Below are 13,597 nucleotides of genomic sequence, written 5' to 3' on the forward strand. Positions count from 1 at the left end.
CGAGGAGCAACCTATGAAACTCGCGGATAGGCACACACTACAAGTAAACATGCTTTTTGTGACCATCAAAACCGTCACAAAGTGGTCCTAAAGTCGCTGTTTACGACCAATGAAGGACTAACTGAAATGGTCCTTAAAATTTGGTCGCAAATTAATACCGTCACAAAGTGGTCGCTTATTTCCACAGATTAGTGAGTACATATAGTGGTCGTATATTAGCGACTATCCTATGTGGTCGTAAGTAGAGACTAAATAGCAACTCTCTCTTTTAGCGACTATGTTGAGAAGGACTGTAATAGTCACAGTTAGTGACTAAATAGCAACCTGGAGTGTTAACGACTACTTTGATACCTTTTCTGGTAGTCACATAATAGAGACTGAGTTATGACGATTTGTTTGGTTGTAGATTTGCAACGTTCTGTTCTCAGAATAGGGTCACAAATTAGCAACCAATATGCAACTTTTTATATTCTGCTTACTAATGTTCATGGTCACAAAAGGGTGAGTTTATAGCATCTAATTTGTTATTGTTTTGTAGAATTTTTTTTAAAAAAACAAAAATTAAATACTAAAACCGATTTAGATTAGGATTATACCCCAAACAATTGTACCAAAAAAAACTGCAAGCATCCTTACAAAAAACCTGCAAACATCCATAAAACATCCTAACAAAAAACCATCATTTGATTTACAAACAATTTATGAAAGTTTGAAGAAGTGTTAGACAATGGTGAAGTGGCTGGTCCGTCTGCTGGTCCGTCGACAGTTGCGTTAGCTGCTGTGGCTTGTTGTTGAAGAGGTGGTGTTATTGCATTAGCCATAAAGTCACTGAATCCAGGATAAGTTTTTTTTAAGTAGGAGTTTACCATCTCCAAGCTTGTTATACGACTTTGAGCGTTGCGTTGCTCCTCATCACGCCTAGCATTTTCTTCCTCAACTTTTACGAGCTTAGCATGAGCAGCTTCAAGTTGGTCTTGGAACTCTAATATTGGCGGTGAAGAAGCGGTTGAATAACATTGTTTTCTCTTCCCTTTGTCGACCGTCTCAGCTAGTTGGCCAAGTCCAAAGGGTTTTCCCTTGTCAACTGTGACAATACTCTAAACACACAAAAAAAGATGATGCAAATCCAATTAGATTGAAACAGACAATGTTAATGTTCCATGAATATTCATACTGAGAAAGGAGAACCATGAATAAAAAATGCAGACCAATGAACATTAGCAAAACTAGACAATAAGTATTAGCAAAAGAATGTCATCATCAAGAAAGGAAAGTAAAAAAATACCTTGAGAAATATGTCATCTTTATCTTGAATGGTGAGGGTCTGTTGAGATGAATGGTCTGAACCATCAAGATCATCGGCATCAAGCTGATTCAATGTCTCTTCTAGGTTCTTCTCATAATGTTCAGTTAGTTGCTTAGCCTTTGCATCAACAAAAGTTCCATCTGCCCTTCTATGAGTTGCCATAAAAACTTCACCAACTAATACAGGGCGAACCAATTTATCCTCCTTTAATGATACAAAAAAAAGTTACTAGTGTCACATGTAAAAATTAAAGGCAGCTAAAAATGCATTACCGACTCCTTACCAAGTCTAGTTGTACTTGCAAGTAGGATTTCTATCCGGATAAGTGTTTATGGACGCCAAGCCCGCAACGATCAGAATTTCTGGACTGGGAAGCATTAGTGCTCTTTTCAACAGAGTCGGGAGTGTTCCAGTGCTCCATCATTTTGACCCAAAGTATTGGCTGAATCCAAATTGGATTCTGACCACTCAGCTTTGCTTGGCTCACAATTCCTTTGAGCCTTCTTTTGGCGACCCTTATGAAGTTTTCTTTAACCACCTCAGTTATCCCACTGTCCCAGTTGTACTTCCGCTACACAATATACAATACAATATTGTTAAGCTAAGTGTGAATGATTATAATCATGGTATGTAGTCATAAAAACAAAAACTATAAAGGAGCATTACCGCAAACGTTCTGAAGTATCGTGCTTGAATGTCAATAGGTGTAACCTTCCAACTGTAGTAAGGACCATCAAACTTCCTTCGAAGTATTCCACTTATCACTCGGGCCAGTTTTCCTTTGTCCCGACCAAACATATTAGACAAATATTAGGAGAGCAAATGAAAGTAAAGAATATAAAACCAAAACAAAAATGTTGCAAAACGAAAACCTAAGTGATATAATCAAACGAAAATTCAGAATCAAACACAACAACCTAAGTGATATAATCAACACAAGAGAACCAAGCAATCCTATGTAATCAAACTTAAATTCAGAATCAAACACATCATTTACGAAATACATCAGATAAGTCAAAACTTATACACAACAATTTCCTACCCAGACTTGATTACGAAGACAAATAGGTGAACCATAAAGAAGAAGAAAGAGATCTCTCGTCACATCGTCTCAACATCGATGATAGGAAACTGACTCAAGAGTGGTATATGTTGTCGTCCAGGAAGAACCAACAAATCATCTAATAGCTGTTGGTATTCTTGATGATTTGGCGGATCCGGATCTGGATCCTCAGGCGGTGGCGGTGGTTGATGCTCTGGAATAAAAGGCAGTGCTTGATGTGGGGAGATTTGGTACGGTTGTTGTTGATGTTGGGGAAGCTGGTACGAAGGCTGTGGTTGTTGGTGCGGAGGCTGTTGATGTTGGGGAAGTTGGTACGCTGCCGGTGGAGGCTGATACAGTGGGTGTTGCTGGTGGTATTGAGCCGCTTGCTGCTGTGGCTGAGGTGGAGATTGTGAATTAGTAGGATATTGTGACGGAAGAAATGGAGAAGCCGAAATTGTTTCGTTAGAGGTTGATGGGTTAGATGAGTGAGAAGACGTTCCAACTCTGCTGTTCGATGTCCCACCGCCACCGCCACGAGATGTCCCACTGCCACCGCCAGCAGAAGTCCCACCACGACCTAATTTTGCATTATCTATACCCTAACCTTAGCATCTTTAGGTCCTTTACTGTAGGAATTTGCATTTAGGCCATTTAGGGTGCTACATTGTTGCATTTGTGCATTTTGGTTATTAACATGTGCTTTAGAGCCTAAAATGGGGAAAAACGAGGTCAAACCTGAGCATGTACCCGAAGGAGCAATTGTGCAAGAAGAACAGTCACAAACCTCAACCCGATCAAAGGGGATCTAAGAGCAGGAAGGACAACCCAAAGACCTACCTGAGGAATTACCCGACTAGATCCTCGTGCACCACCTCGAGCAGACCCTCGGGCAGGACTTAGCAGCTAGGTTAAAAGGTTTTCCATATATACACCCCCTTCTTCTTCCTCACTCCCTAGCAAGCCGCAGAGACTCAACCCAAAGAGCGAGAGCTTCTGAGAGAGAGATTAAGCGACTCAAACACTTTTTCTATTCTATAGGATTCGATTTCGTTTCTTAGGCTATTCTTTTTAGTTTCAATTCTGCAATACAATGCAATTTTCATTACTACTTTGTTAGGATTCGACCAATGATATACTACTTTTATCCTATTTTCAATACAATGCAATTGTCATTCATTTGTGTTTCTATGCTTTCTATCGTGAGATCTGAGTAGTGAATTAAAGTTTCTAGGGATGTGATATACAAATATGTGTTCTTGATCGGTTAGGATGTCTTAGCTTGAGTGTTTATTTTATATAAATTTCCTTCTAGATTGATGTTCTTAATGCTATTTTCAGACCGAGAGGTTGAGACTAGATCTATAGTTTTTTGCCATCGAGAGATGTTGTTGAAATGCTTGAATCAATCAATGCTAGAGATTTACTCACTTAGCCTAAGAAATTAGATGTGTAAGGAGTTTATTGACAATAATGAATCGGTTTGTAATGTCTGCTTGGTCATGTTTCTCCAACGAGAGTTGGGTAGGGGAGTGACCAAGGTTGATTGTTTCTATCACGAGAGTATTTTAGCAAGATTTAAGAGATTCATTGACTAGGGAATATTGCTTGAGGCATGATATCTTGTGTTTTTATGTAATTTTAGAGCTTAATCTTCATTGTTTTGTGCATATTCATGAGCATTTAGGTTGTTTAGGTTGCATTTTGCATCAAATTTGTTATCTCAGATGTTGGAGTAGAGATTTACAAGGAAAGTGTGCTTTGGAGCCAAATAAGTAAATAATTAGCAATATAATGGAAGATACACATTTGGATTCACACAAGATGATTGATGATTCGGAACCATTCTTCAGTCCCTTAAAGATCGACTCGTATGAAGACCTTTCCTTGGGATTTAGCTCCAGCGTTCTTCATCTAAGTTATTGGAAATTGAGTAATCTTTGCAATGGAGGTAATTTCAGGCCAATAAGATGTGCGTGTAAAGATTAATACCTGTTTGAGTGAACGTATATACAGCCAGAGTGAAGACAGGAGCCACACGCGGCCAAGACCATCGACCAAACCATGGCCCTGGGAGACCATCGAGCACCACCATCGGCCAAAAGCCAACCGATTTAACTCACTTGGACCACGAACAGGAGCCACACGCGGCCAAGATCATCGGCCAAACGTTGGCCTGTGCAGCCATCGGTCACATGACGTGGCCAAACCGTGGCCGATCGAGCTCAAGGCGATGAAGGACAGGGAGTATCAGCGGCCAGCTCAAGCGGCCAAGTCATGGTCGATGGAGCCACACGACTTCACCAATCGGCCAAACTGACCCCATAGCCGCCTAAGTCCACATTTGTTTTAGTTTTAATCCGGGTTTGACCCAGTTTGGTTTGGGTTGACCTGGGTCCTTTTCTATTTTCCTATAAATACTCTAACCCTGTTAAGCGGAGACTTATCTTTTGCTTCTCTTTGGTTTTATTTTTTTTTAGCAGCTTTTTAGGGTTCTTAAGTTTTCTTACTCTTGGTTTGTTGAAGGATTGAGTACTTCTAAGTTTTTAATAATAATCTCTCCTTTATTTCTCATAATCTACAATATCTTATTATGATTTCACAAATATCAAGCTTGTACCTTTGTATGGAGTTTATGTTTATACTGCTTTAGATCCTTGCTTATTGGTTGCTAATACAGCTAGATCAGCCTTGATCATGTTGATTCTAGACTTTAAGAATTTCATGCCCAGAAGGTGTTTGATGAAATTCATGAACCAAAACTTTTAAATGCTTTGCATTCCTTACCTTTGGAAATTGTTGAATAGGGTGCTTAGTGGCTAGATAGACTTGATTGTAATGCTTATTGATCATTTTATTGCCTTTGGAAGAAGTTGATGATTGATTAATATCATGGAAATGTGTTAATCTTGCTTAGTGTTCTATGGTCTAAGGATCTTGCTTAGTTTAAGTTGTTTGATACTCCATAATCCATCTCTTATCTCACTCCTAATCAATTACCTTAACCCTTAGATTCTCCTTAGGTTATTGTTGAGTTGATTTTCTATTTCTTTCTTGGTTTATTTGTTGAGCATTTTACAATTTGTTTGCCTTGCTTAGTTAAGATTGTTACAATAAACCAATTCCTGCTTAAGTTTAGATTGAACATCTTTGTGCATTCTTAGTGAGTTGATTAATGCAAATTGTGGATTGATAATTTAATAGAAGTAAAAAGTACAAAATCAATTTGGCGCTGTTGCCCGTTTGCATTACATTTGACCATTAGGATTTCAAATTTGCTTGAGCCGACTCATTTAATTTACATTGTTACTTACTTGGTTTGCATTGGTGTTTTGAATTCTGTTTTGCAAGGTGTATGAACTTGAGAAGTCAAGGCCAAGCAGACTTGATTGAGCGTGTTGACGACATCTACCGTTTTGAGCGTGAGAATCGCCGGTTAGCAAGACAAGCTATGGACAACAGTCCACCTCCTTCTGCTGGTTATAATGGAAATGACCTGCCCAATGATGATAGAGTTCCAAATCATGTACCAAGACAAGCCCCTCTCATTGGAGCTTATGATGCACCAAATGTCAATGGACACCACACTGGTATTAGAGCTCCACCAGTTGAGAACAATCACTTTGTGATCAAGGCCAGTCTTATCAACATGGTGCAGGGATCAAAGTTTCATGGTTTGGCAATGAAAGACCCCCTTGATCACTTGGATCAATTTGATAGGTTTTGTGGGACTGTTAAGATCAATGGTATCTCTGAAGATGCCTTCAAGCTGCACCTCTTCCCATTGTCTCTTGGTGAAAAGGCTCACATTTGGGGAAAAAATCTGCCTCACAACACCATTACCTCCTAGGATCAATGTAAGAAGGCTTTTCTCTCCAAATTCATCTCTACTACAAGAACAACAAGCCTAAGGAATGAGATATCAAGCTTTGCTCAAAAGGGAAATGAGATTTTTTGTGAAGCATGGGAAAGATTCAAGGGGTACATCTCTCAATGTCCACATCATTGTATCTCCAAAGAGTCACAGTTGAGTACACTCTATAGAGGAGTCTTGCCTAAGTATAGAATGCTTCTTGATACAGAAAGCAATGGAAACTTCTTGGGTCAAAATGCAGACCAAGGAATGTTGTTGGTTGAGAATCTTGCTCAAAGTGATGGGAACTATGGAGAGGATTATGATAGAACTCCAAGGGACTATACTGATATGAATGAGCTGCACCGCAAGGAGATCAAAGCTTTGAATGACAAGATGGATAAGATGATTATGGCAAATCAAAAACAAGTTCACTTTGTCAATGAATGTGAAATTTATCAAGAAGGTATGAAAGCTTGTGTTGAGGGTCAAGAGGAAGTCAACTATGTAGGTGGCCAAGGGTATAACAAGTTCAATCCTAATTACCGCAACCACCCAAACCTCTCTTACCGCAACGCAAATGTGGAGAACCCAAAAGATCAGACTTATCCACCACAAAAACCTCCTGGGTTTCCTTCCCAACCCAGCTATCATCCTCAACCTCAAGGGAACTACCAAGCCAAGCCTCAAACCTATTCCCAACCGCAGCAACAAATGAATGCACCACACCCTCAAGGTCAAATAGATGACAAAAGTTCTCTACTTAGACAACTCCTAGAAGGACAAGGGAGAGGTGCCATTCAACTTGCCACACAAATGAAGAACATGCACAACAAAGTTGAGAATGTTTATGGTGAGTTAAATGCCAAGATTGAGAGGTTGCAAACACAGGTCCACGGACAAGCTTCTTCCTCTTCAACAAGACAAAAGGGTTCTCTACTAGGAAAACCAGAACAAAACCCAAAGGAGTTTTGCAATGCCATCTTCAAGGAATAAGTGAACAGGGTTACTAGTATGAGTTTCAAAAAAATCAAAAATGGATCGCCATGCTGATGAGAATGAACGGTCTATTGAAGAGATATATGCTCTTCTATATGGTTCTACTACTGAGATTTTGGTGGTTGCTAAAGGTGAGAAAACTGAGAAAGAATTTAGGGGTAATGAGATAGTCACCAAGGAGGTTAAAAAGAATGATGCACCAAGTGTTGCTCTTCCTCTTTATAGTCATCCACATCCATTTCCACAAAGGGTTCTTACAAATGTTTTAAAAAAAGTGCTCTCAACTTTCAAAGCTAATATGAATAGAGTTGGAGCACCTTTGCCTTATGTGGATAGCTTGTCTCAAGTTCCTATCCATATAGAGTTCATCAAAGCTATTCTAGCAAACATAGAGAAGGTGGAAGAAATCATGAGAATCTTTGATTCATCAAGTGAATAACAACCCAGACCAAAAACATTTTCCAAGCTTGAAGATAGAGACAGATTTACTATACATTGCTCACTTGGTGCTTTACAACTTGATGATGCCTTATGTGATTCAGGAGCAAGTGTTAATGTGATGTCACTTGAGATGGTAAAGATTCTTGGGATCAAAGACATGAAGCAGCCCTCTTCTTCCACCATGTTTGGAGATGCTTCCTCAAAATCTCCACTTGGTTTGATTGAGAACTATCCACTCATGGTTGGTGATTGCACAGTTCCAACAGACTTCATGGTAGTCAATATGAAAGAAACCAACAAGCTCCCTCTCATACGAGGAACTCCCTTTCTCAACACTGTGGGGGCAAGCATTAATTTCCCAAATAAGAGAGTAACTCTTCTTCATGTGAATCCCAACACATCATATCCTATCAAACCTTCCTCTACAATGTTTTGTGGAACAATCACTAGTGAAGAAGTGGCAACTAAGGAGAAGCCAAGAGACTTGAATGATCAAGTGGAGAACTTAGCTCAATCTGATAAGGATGTTTCTGGACACCGCTAGTAATGGAAATTTCCTCAACAAGGATGTTGATGAAGGTTGGGATCTAGTGGAGAACTTAGCTCAATCTGATAGGCACTACAATGAGGAGTATGATCGCACAATACGATCTTCTGGAGAGGATGATGCCAAGTACAAGAGAGACATGAAAGTCCTCAATGACAAATTGGACAAACTCCTCACCCACCAGCAACATGTCCACTCGATCTCAGAGGAAGATCAGTACCAGCAACAAGATGGGGAGAATGCTCAGCTAGAGGATGTGAACTACATCAACAATCAAGGAGGTTACAATAAAAGGCGCAGCAACTACATCCTCAATCACCAGGCTCTCCATCCAACCACTTCACACGGCATTAACCATGGCCTACCTATTGCCAGGCAACTCGACCCACCGACCCAACCATCTAACATAAATTGATCACACAATATGCTATTAGCTTCCTCATCCCTCGACTTGCTATCCATGATGCAACAGGTCCTGTCCACTCAGAAGTCAGATGCCGTACACATAAATAAGCGACTCGATGATCTTGCCAGTCCGTTATCCGCCAACTACCAAAATCTGCATATCAAGTATGATGTTTGGAGTTCTCAAATTCAAACGCTTATAGATAATTCGGCTTCAACTTCAAAAAGCCAGGAGTCTGCGCTCGCCATAGCCCTACGGAATGGATGACACCTACCGACTCGTGAGACACCACCAACCATTACTGCAGACAGCAATGACCTAGATGAGGAGGATCTCCGTGAGCCACCAGCTTCTGCTCAACCGCCAAAACATTTCGCAAAACAACCTGAAACTGACTTTTCTTGTGGTGTATGAATGAATGATGTATGGAATGAATAGAAGACAGGGTGTTTCAATTCCCCTTATGCAGTTGCAGTATAAGAGGTGTCAATCCTATCTGAGTGATTGTGAACAATTAAGATGTGCATATGAGTCTAAGTCAAGCCAATTGTAAAGATTGTTTGTCACTAACAATCATAAAATGAGATATGAAATGCAGAAGGTAAAAACAACTAGAACAGGATACTAAATGCAAACAGAACAAACAACTTGAAGTTATAATGAAACTAGTACAAAGATAGAAACTATGCTAATGAACTAATGCAAGACAAGTAATGAACAGGAAACTACGTGAATGCAATGGAAATGAAACAGGAATGAAACAAGACAATTACAAATCAAAAACACAAGTTCTGGGGATGAGCTCGAGCAGCACTCGACCGAGTGTAGGTCGAGTGGGTGGTCGAGCTAGACTTAAACGTGAAAACAGAGCAACACAAGAAAAACAGAGCAATGCTAAAACCAATCAAACAACAAGCAAGCAATGATATTTAGACTAAGATTTCAATAAACAAAGAAGGCCTTGAGGAGGGATTCATGGGCTGAGCTAATCATTGTGGTTATCTAACTTGGTCAACAAATCTCAAGCAAACATTGAGCTGATCTCTAGACATACTATTCTAATACATGTTTAATCCACTCTCATGGCAAGAAACAATCAAATCTATGCAATTCTAGACTTGTTCTCACAAAGAAAAGAATCTACACAAGCAGGCATTAAGCAATACATCTCAAACCAAACAAGACTCCTAATCTCTTAGCAAGCCTAATGGTAAGCTCTAGATCTAGCCTTATCTATGCTCCTTAGACATTGGTGTGATGCTAAGATGCTTGAAATCAAACCCTACCCTCTCAGATATAGGATCAACATTAAGATCATCTAGCCTAGAAGAGATCTACAACAATCAAGCTTGACCAAATCAAACAAACCACAAGATCAACCCAGCCTAACCCATCCTCAAGGTCCTAAGCAAACTACTCACAAGAACACATGGTGAAATATGTCAAAAACCCAGAAAATAATGAAACTTGCATCATTAGAAAGATGAAACAGAGATCTACAATATTGATGAAGGAAATAAACTCAAAATCTTAATACTTTGAAAGTTATGAAACAAACAAAATATAAGAATCTAGTCTTTCTCTCTCAAACAAGTACAAGATCTAAAAATAAAATAAAAGTGCAAAAGGAATAATATCTAAAAAAGGTAAAAACTAGGTTTTAGACTCTCTAAAAAGCTGGATTCTTTCTGTGGCTGCAAGTACAAGGGCCTTATATAGGAGGTGAGGTGGAAGCCCTAAAAAATGCAAAAAGTCAAAGTGGTCAACGGCTCGGTCAACTCGACCAGTGCTCGGTCGAGTGGCTGGTCGAGCTGGCTTCTCTCGTGCATTCTCCACTCGGTCGAGTCCTCCTCAGCACACGGTCGAGTGGTGGTCGAGTGGTGCGGTCGAGTTGGACTCCGGACCTTGATTCTACAGCCTTGACTCTCTTGTTTTCTCCTCAGGACAGCTTCACTTCTCCTCAGCATTGCTTTTATGCTCCTTAAGCTCCAAAATCACCTGTTTATGCATGAAAAGATGCAAATGCAATGCAACTATACTCTAATGCATGATTAGTCCTAAAGCTACACAATAATGGCCTAAATGGATAGCAAAAGATGAAAAAGTTGTGAATAAACTAAGGTAAAACAAGGTAAAATATATGAACATCAACACCCCCAAACTTAGTCTTTGCTTGCCCTCAAGCAAATAATCAAGACACAAAAAGGTAGGTGAGGTTTGAAAGTGGGATCTCAGCTCCTAAAGCTTGCAAATAGACTATCTAGAATCAATGTCCAAGTTACTAGTACTATGATGCAAGTTGAATGAGCTATACTTAAAGACTTTAGACAAGCATGTCACAACCTTCACTCATTTGAGCCTAAGACATCCACATGCATTCAAATCAACCATTTCCTTTAACATTCATTAATCAAGATCATGAATCAATTCTATGCAATGCTTAAACTCATTTGGCTTGGCAGTAAAAGGTTTAGAGACAATGATGGTCTCTTTCTAGAGTAGGGCTTATCAATATCAAGGTTCTCTCATAAAAAATGGATTGAGCTTTAGAAGAATGCTAAAGGTAAGAACACTTAGACACATACAAGAACAAAACCTTGTCTACCCAAAGGCACCCAAAGTGTTTATCCTATCAATCTAAACCCAATTGGTCCTAGTGCTACCCTTTAACTTCTTTTCTTCTTTTTCACCCTTTTCTCTTTTTAGTTTTAAAGTCTTAGGAGAGGTTTCTTATTTGATCTTTCTAGTGGAATGGGGGATTCTTACTTATTTGCTATGGTTCTCTTTTCTTCTTATTCTTAAGACATATAAGCATTTTGCTAGACTTCTCTTTTCTTTCTTTCTTTTCTTTAACTAGAACCATCTTTAAACCACCTTATTCTTCCCATTCTTTCACTAGACTTTAAATTTTCTTAAACACATTCCCCTCCTAAAGACTCTAACCTTTTCTTTCTCTTTTTCCTCTTTTCTTTTCATAATAGCCAAGTCCCAAACCCAACAAGTGAACCACCTAGTCCTATCTAGTTTGAAAAATGCAAACTAGAACTACACAAGGCTTTACTCTTGTCAGTTCAAACCTAACACTTTCTACCAAGCTCAATCCCAAAAATAGGTCTCACACACACAAGAACAAACATGGCTTGAAAGAAGGTTTGGTTTAGGGGTAGGGGAACTGATTTTTAATGAGGAAATCAGCTACTTGGATCAACAAGAGTGGTAGAAAGGAAGAAGATGATCCAAATATGTATGTGGTATCCATGAGTTTAAAGCATTGTAGACATTGATAATTGAAAGTCAATATTAGGTTCTTATAAATAGGAAATGGTTTCAAATCTCAACATGCTTCAATTTAGACCAAATGCAATGTAGGAATTCAAGGCTTGGTTCAATCTTATTCTAACCACTCAACTAGCATCAAAGTACTATTAACTTGGGCATTGATCCTAGTCTAGTGAATAAACAAGCTAATAAGGGAATACTCATCATAGATCCCTAATGCAAGTACTATACAATCCTACATGAAACATGCTAAACAAGATCCTAATGTGCAGTGCAAACTACATGAACACTCTTTTTTTATAAAGATTTTTGCAAAAAATTTCAAATTTTTAGGGTTTTTCTATGCCTTAGATGCTATGCAAGTATTAACATGATTATGCCAAAAATTTGAAATAATAATCACAAAACTCAATGTCAAATGCTATCTCAAACCCTCCCCCAAACTTAAATCACACAGTCCCTGTGTGAAAGAAATTTGATTGAGGATTCAAGATGAAAAACAAAAAACAAAACACAATGTCAAATGCTATGATATCTACAAGGGAAGGTGATAGTGGTACCTTAGGGATTGTGGAAGTAGCTGTCCACATCCATCTGCATGCTATCATAGGAGTAGTTGGGGTCTTGTTGGTGACTTGGAGGTGGAGATTGGGGCAGCTCGACGATGGGGATCGACCGGGACTCGGTCGAGTACGTGCTCGAGTGGGGGGGTCGAGCTGGACCACGAGTCTTCTTTTCCTCTTCTATTTGGTCTCCCTTGCTTCCCTGATCATGAAAATACCAAAACAAAAATCAAAATACCTAAAACCTTAAACAATATGTACATGGATACCTTAGGGACTTCCTCCCTAGTGAGCTTGTTTAAAGTCACTAAGCTTGACTTTGGTATCCTTTTTAGGCTTGTGGAGCATCTTGGAGAAGCATTGTGAACTTCTCAGGTGTTTCTTTTTCTCCTAAATACTTCTTAACTCTCTGACCATTGACTGTGAACTCACTACCATCCTTATTGAGAAGTGTGACAGCCCCATATGGTAGGATCTCCTTTATCTTAAAAGGGCCTCCCCATCTACTTTTCAACTTCCCAGGGAATAACTTGAGTCTTGAATTGTAAAGCAAAGCTTGGTCTCCTGCCTGTAAGTCTTTGATGAGAATCTTCTTATCATGGAAGGCTTTAGTTCTTTCCTTGTAGATTTTGGAGTTTTCATAAGCTTCCAATCTGATTTCCTCAAGCTCATGCAGATCAAGGCTTCTCTTAGCTTGTGCTGTCTCAAGATCCAAGTTCAAAAGTTTGATTGCCCATAGTTACTGAAGCCCCAAGTGACGTTTGTGCAAAGCAACCGGAGTCCGTTATTGCACTCGACCAAGTACTCGAAAAGCCACTCGATCGAGTGCATGCTCGAGTGGTCAATCGAGTTGCAGACTCAGAAGCTGTCAAGCCTGCTAAGTACACTCCTCCTGCTTACAAGCCACCTCTTCCATTCCCAGGACGTTTCAAAGCACAAAATATTAAGGAGCTTAGGGAAATCATTGAGAGAAAGGAGATGATGGCTAAGCAACAAGAAGAAGAGAGGGTTTTAAAGGAAGAAGCTGTGGTTGAGGAAGTGTTGGCCATACAAGAGATCACCATTGCTTACCAAGAAGAAGAGAGAGGACCTGCCTTGGAAAAGTATGATCCATATCCTCTCTACAAAGACTTTTTGCTTGATTTGTCAAAGAAGAAGGCT

General features: G+C 39.5%; 1 non-coding gene and 1 pseudogene across 1 annotated transcript; both read right to left on the bottom strand.

Annotated features, from left to right (window-relative positions):
- Positions 1 to 665: 665 nt before the first annotated feature.
- Positions 666 to 4,443, bottom strand: LOC109132472 (uncharacterized; annotated as a pseudogene).
- Positions 4,444 to 6,252: 1,809 nt separating this feature from the next.
- Positions 6,253 to 6,359, bottom strand: LOC147945743 (small nucleolar RNA R71). Its single transcript, XR_015597792.1, has one exon. It is a non-coding gene; the product is annotated as a small nucleolar RNA R71 (small nucleolar RNA).
- Positions 6,360 to 13,597: the final 7,238 nt, after the last annotated feature.

Source organism: Camelina sativa, chromosome 4, assembly GCF_030686135.1.
Source record: "Camelina sativa cultivar CO46 ecotype springtype chromosome 4, ASM3068613v1".
NCBI classification, from domain to species: Eukaryota; Viridiplantae; Streptophyta; class Magnoliopsida; order Brassicales; family Brassicaceae; genus Camelina; species Camelina sativa.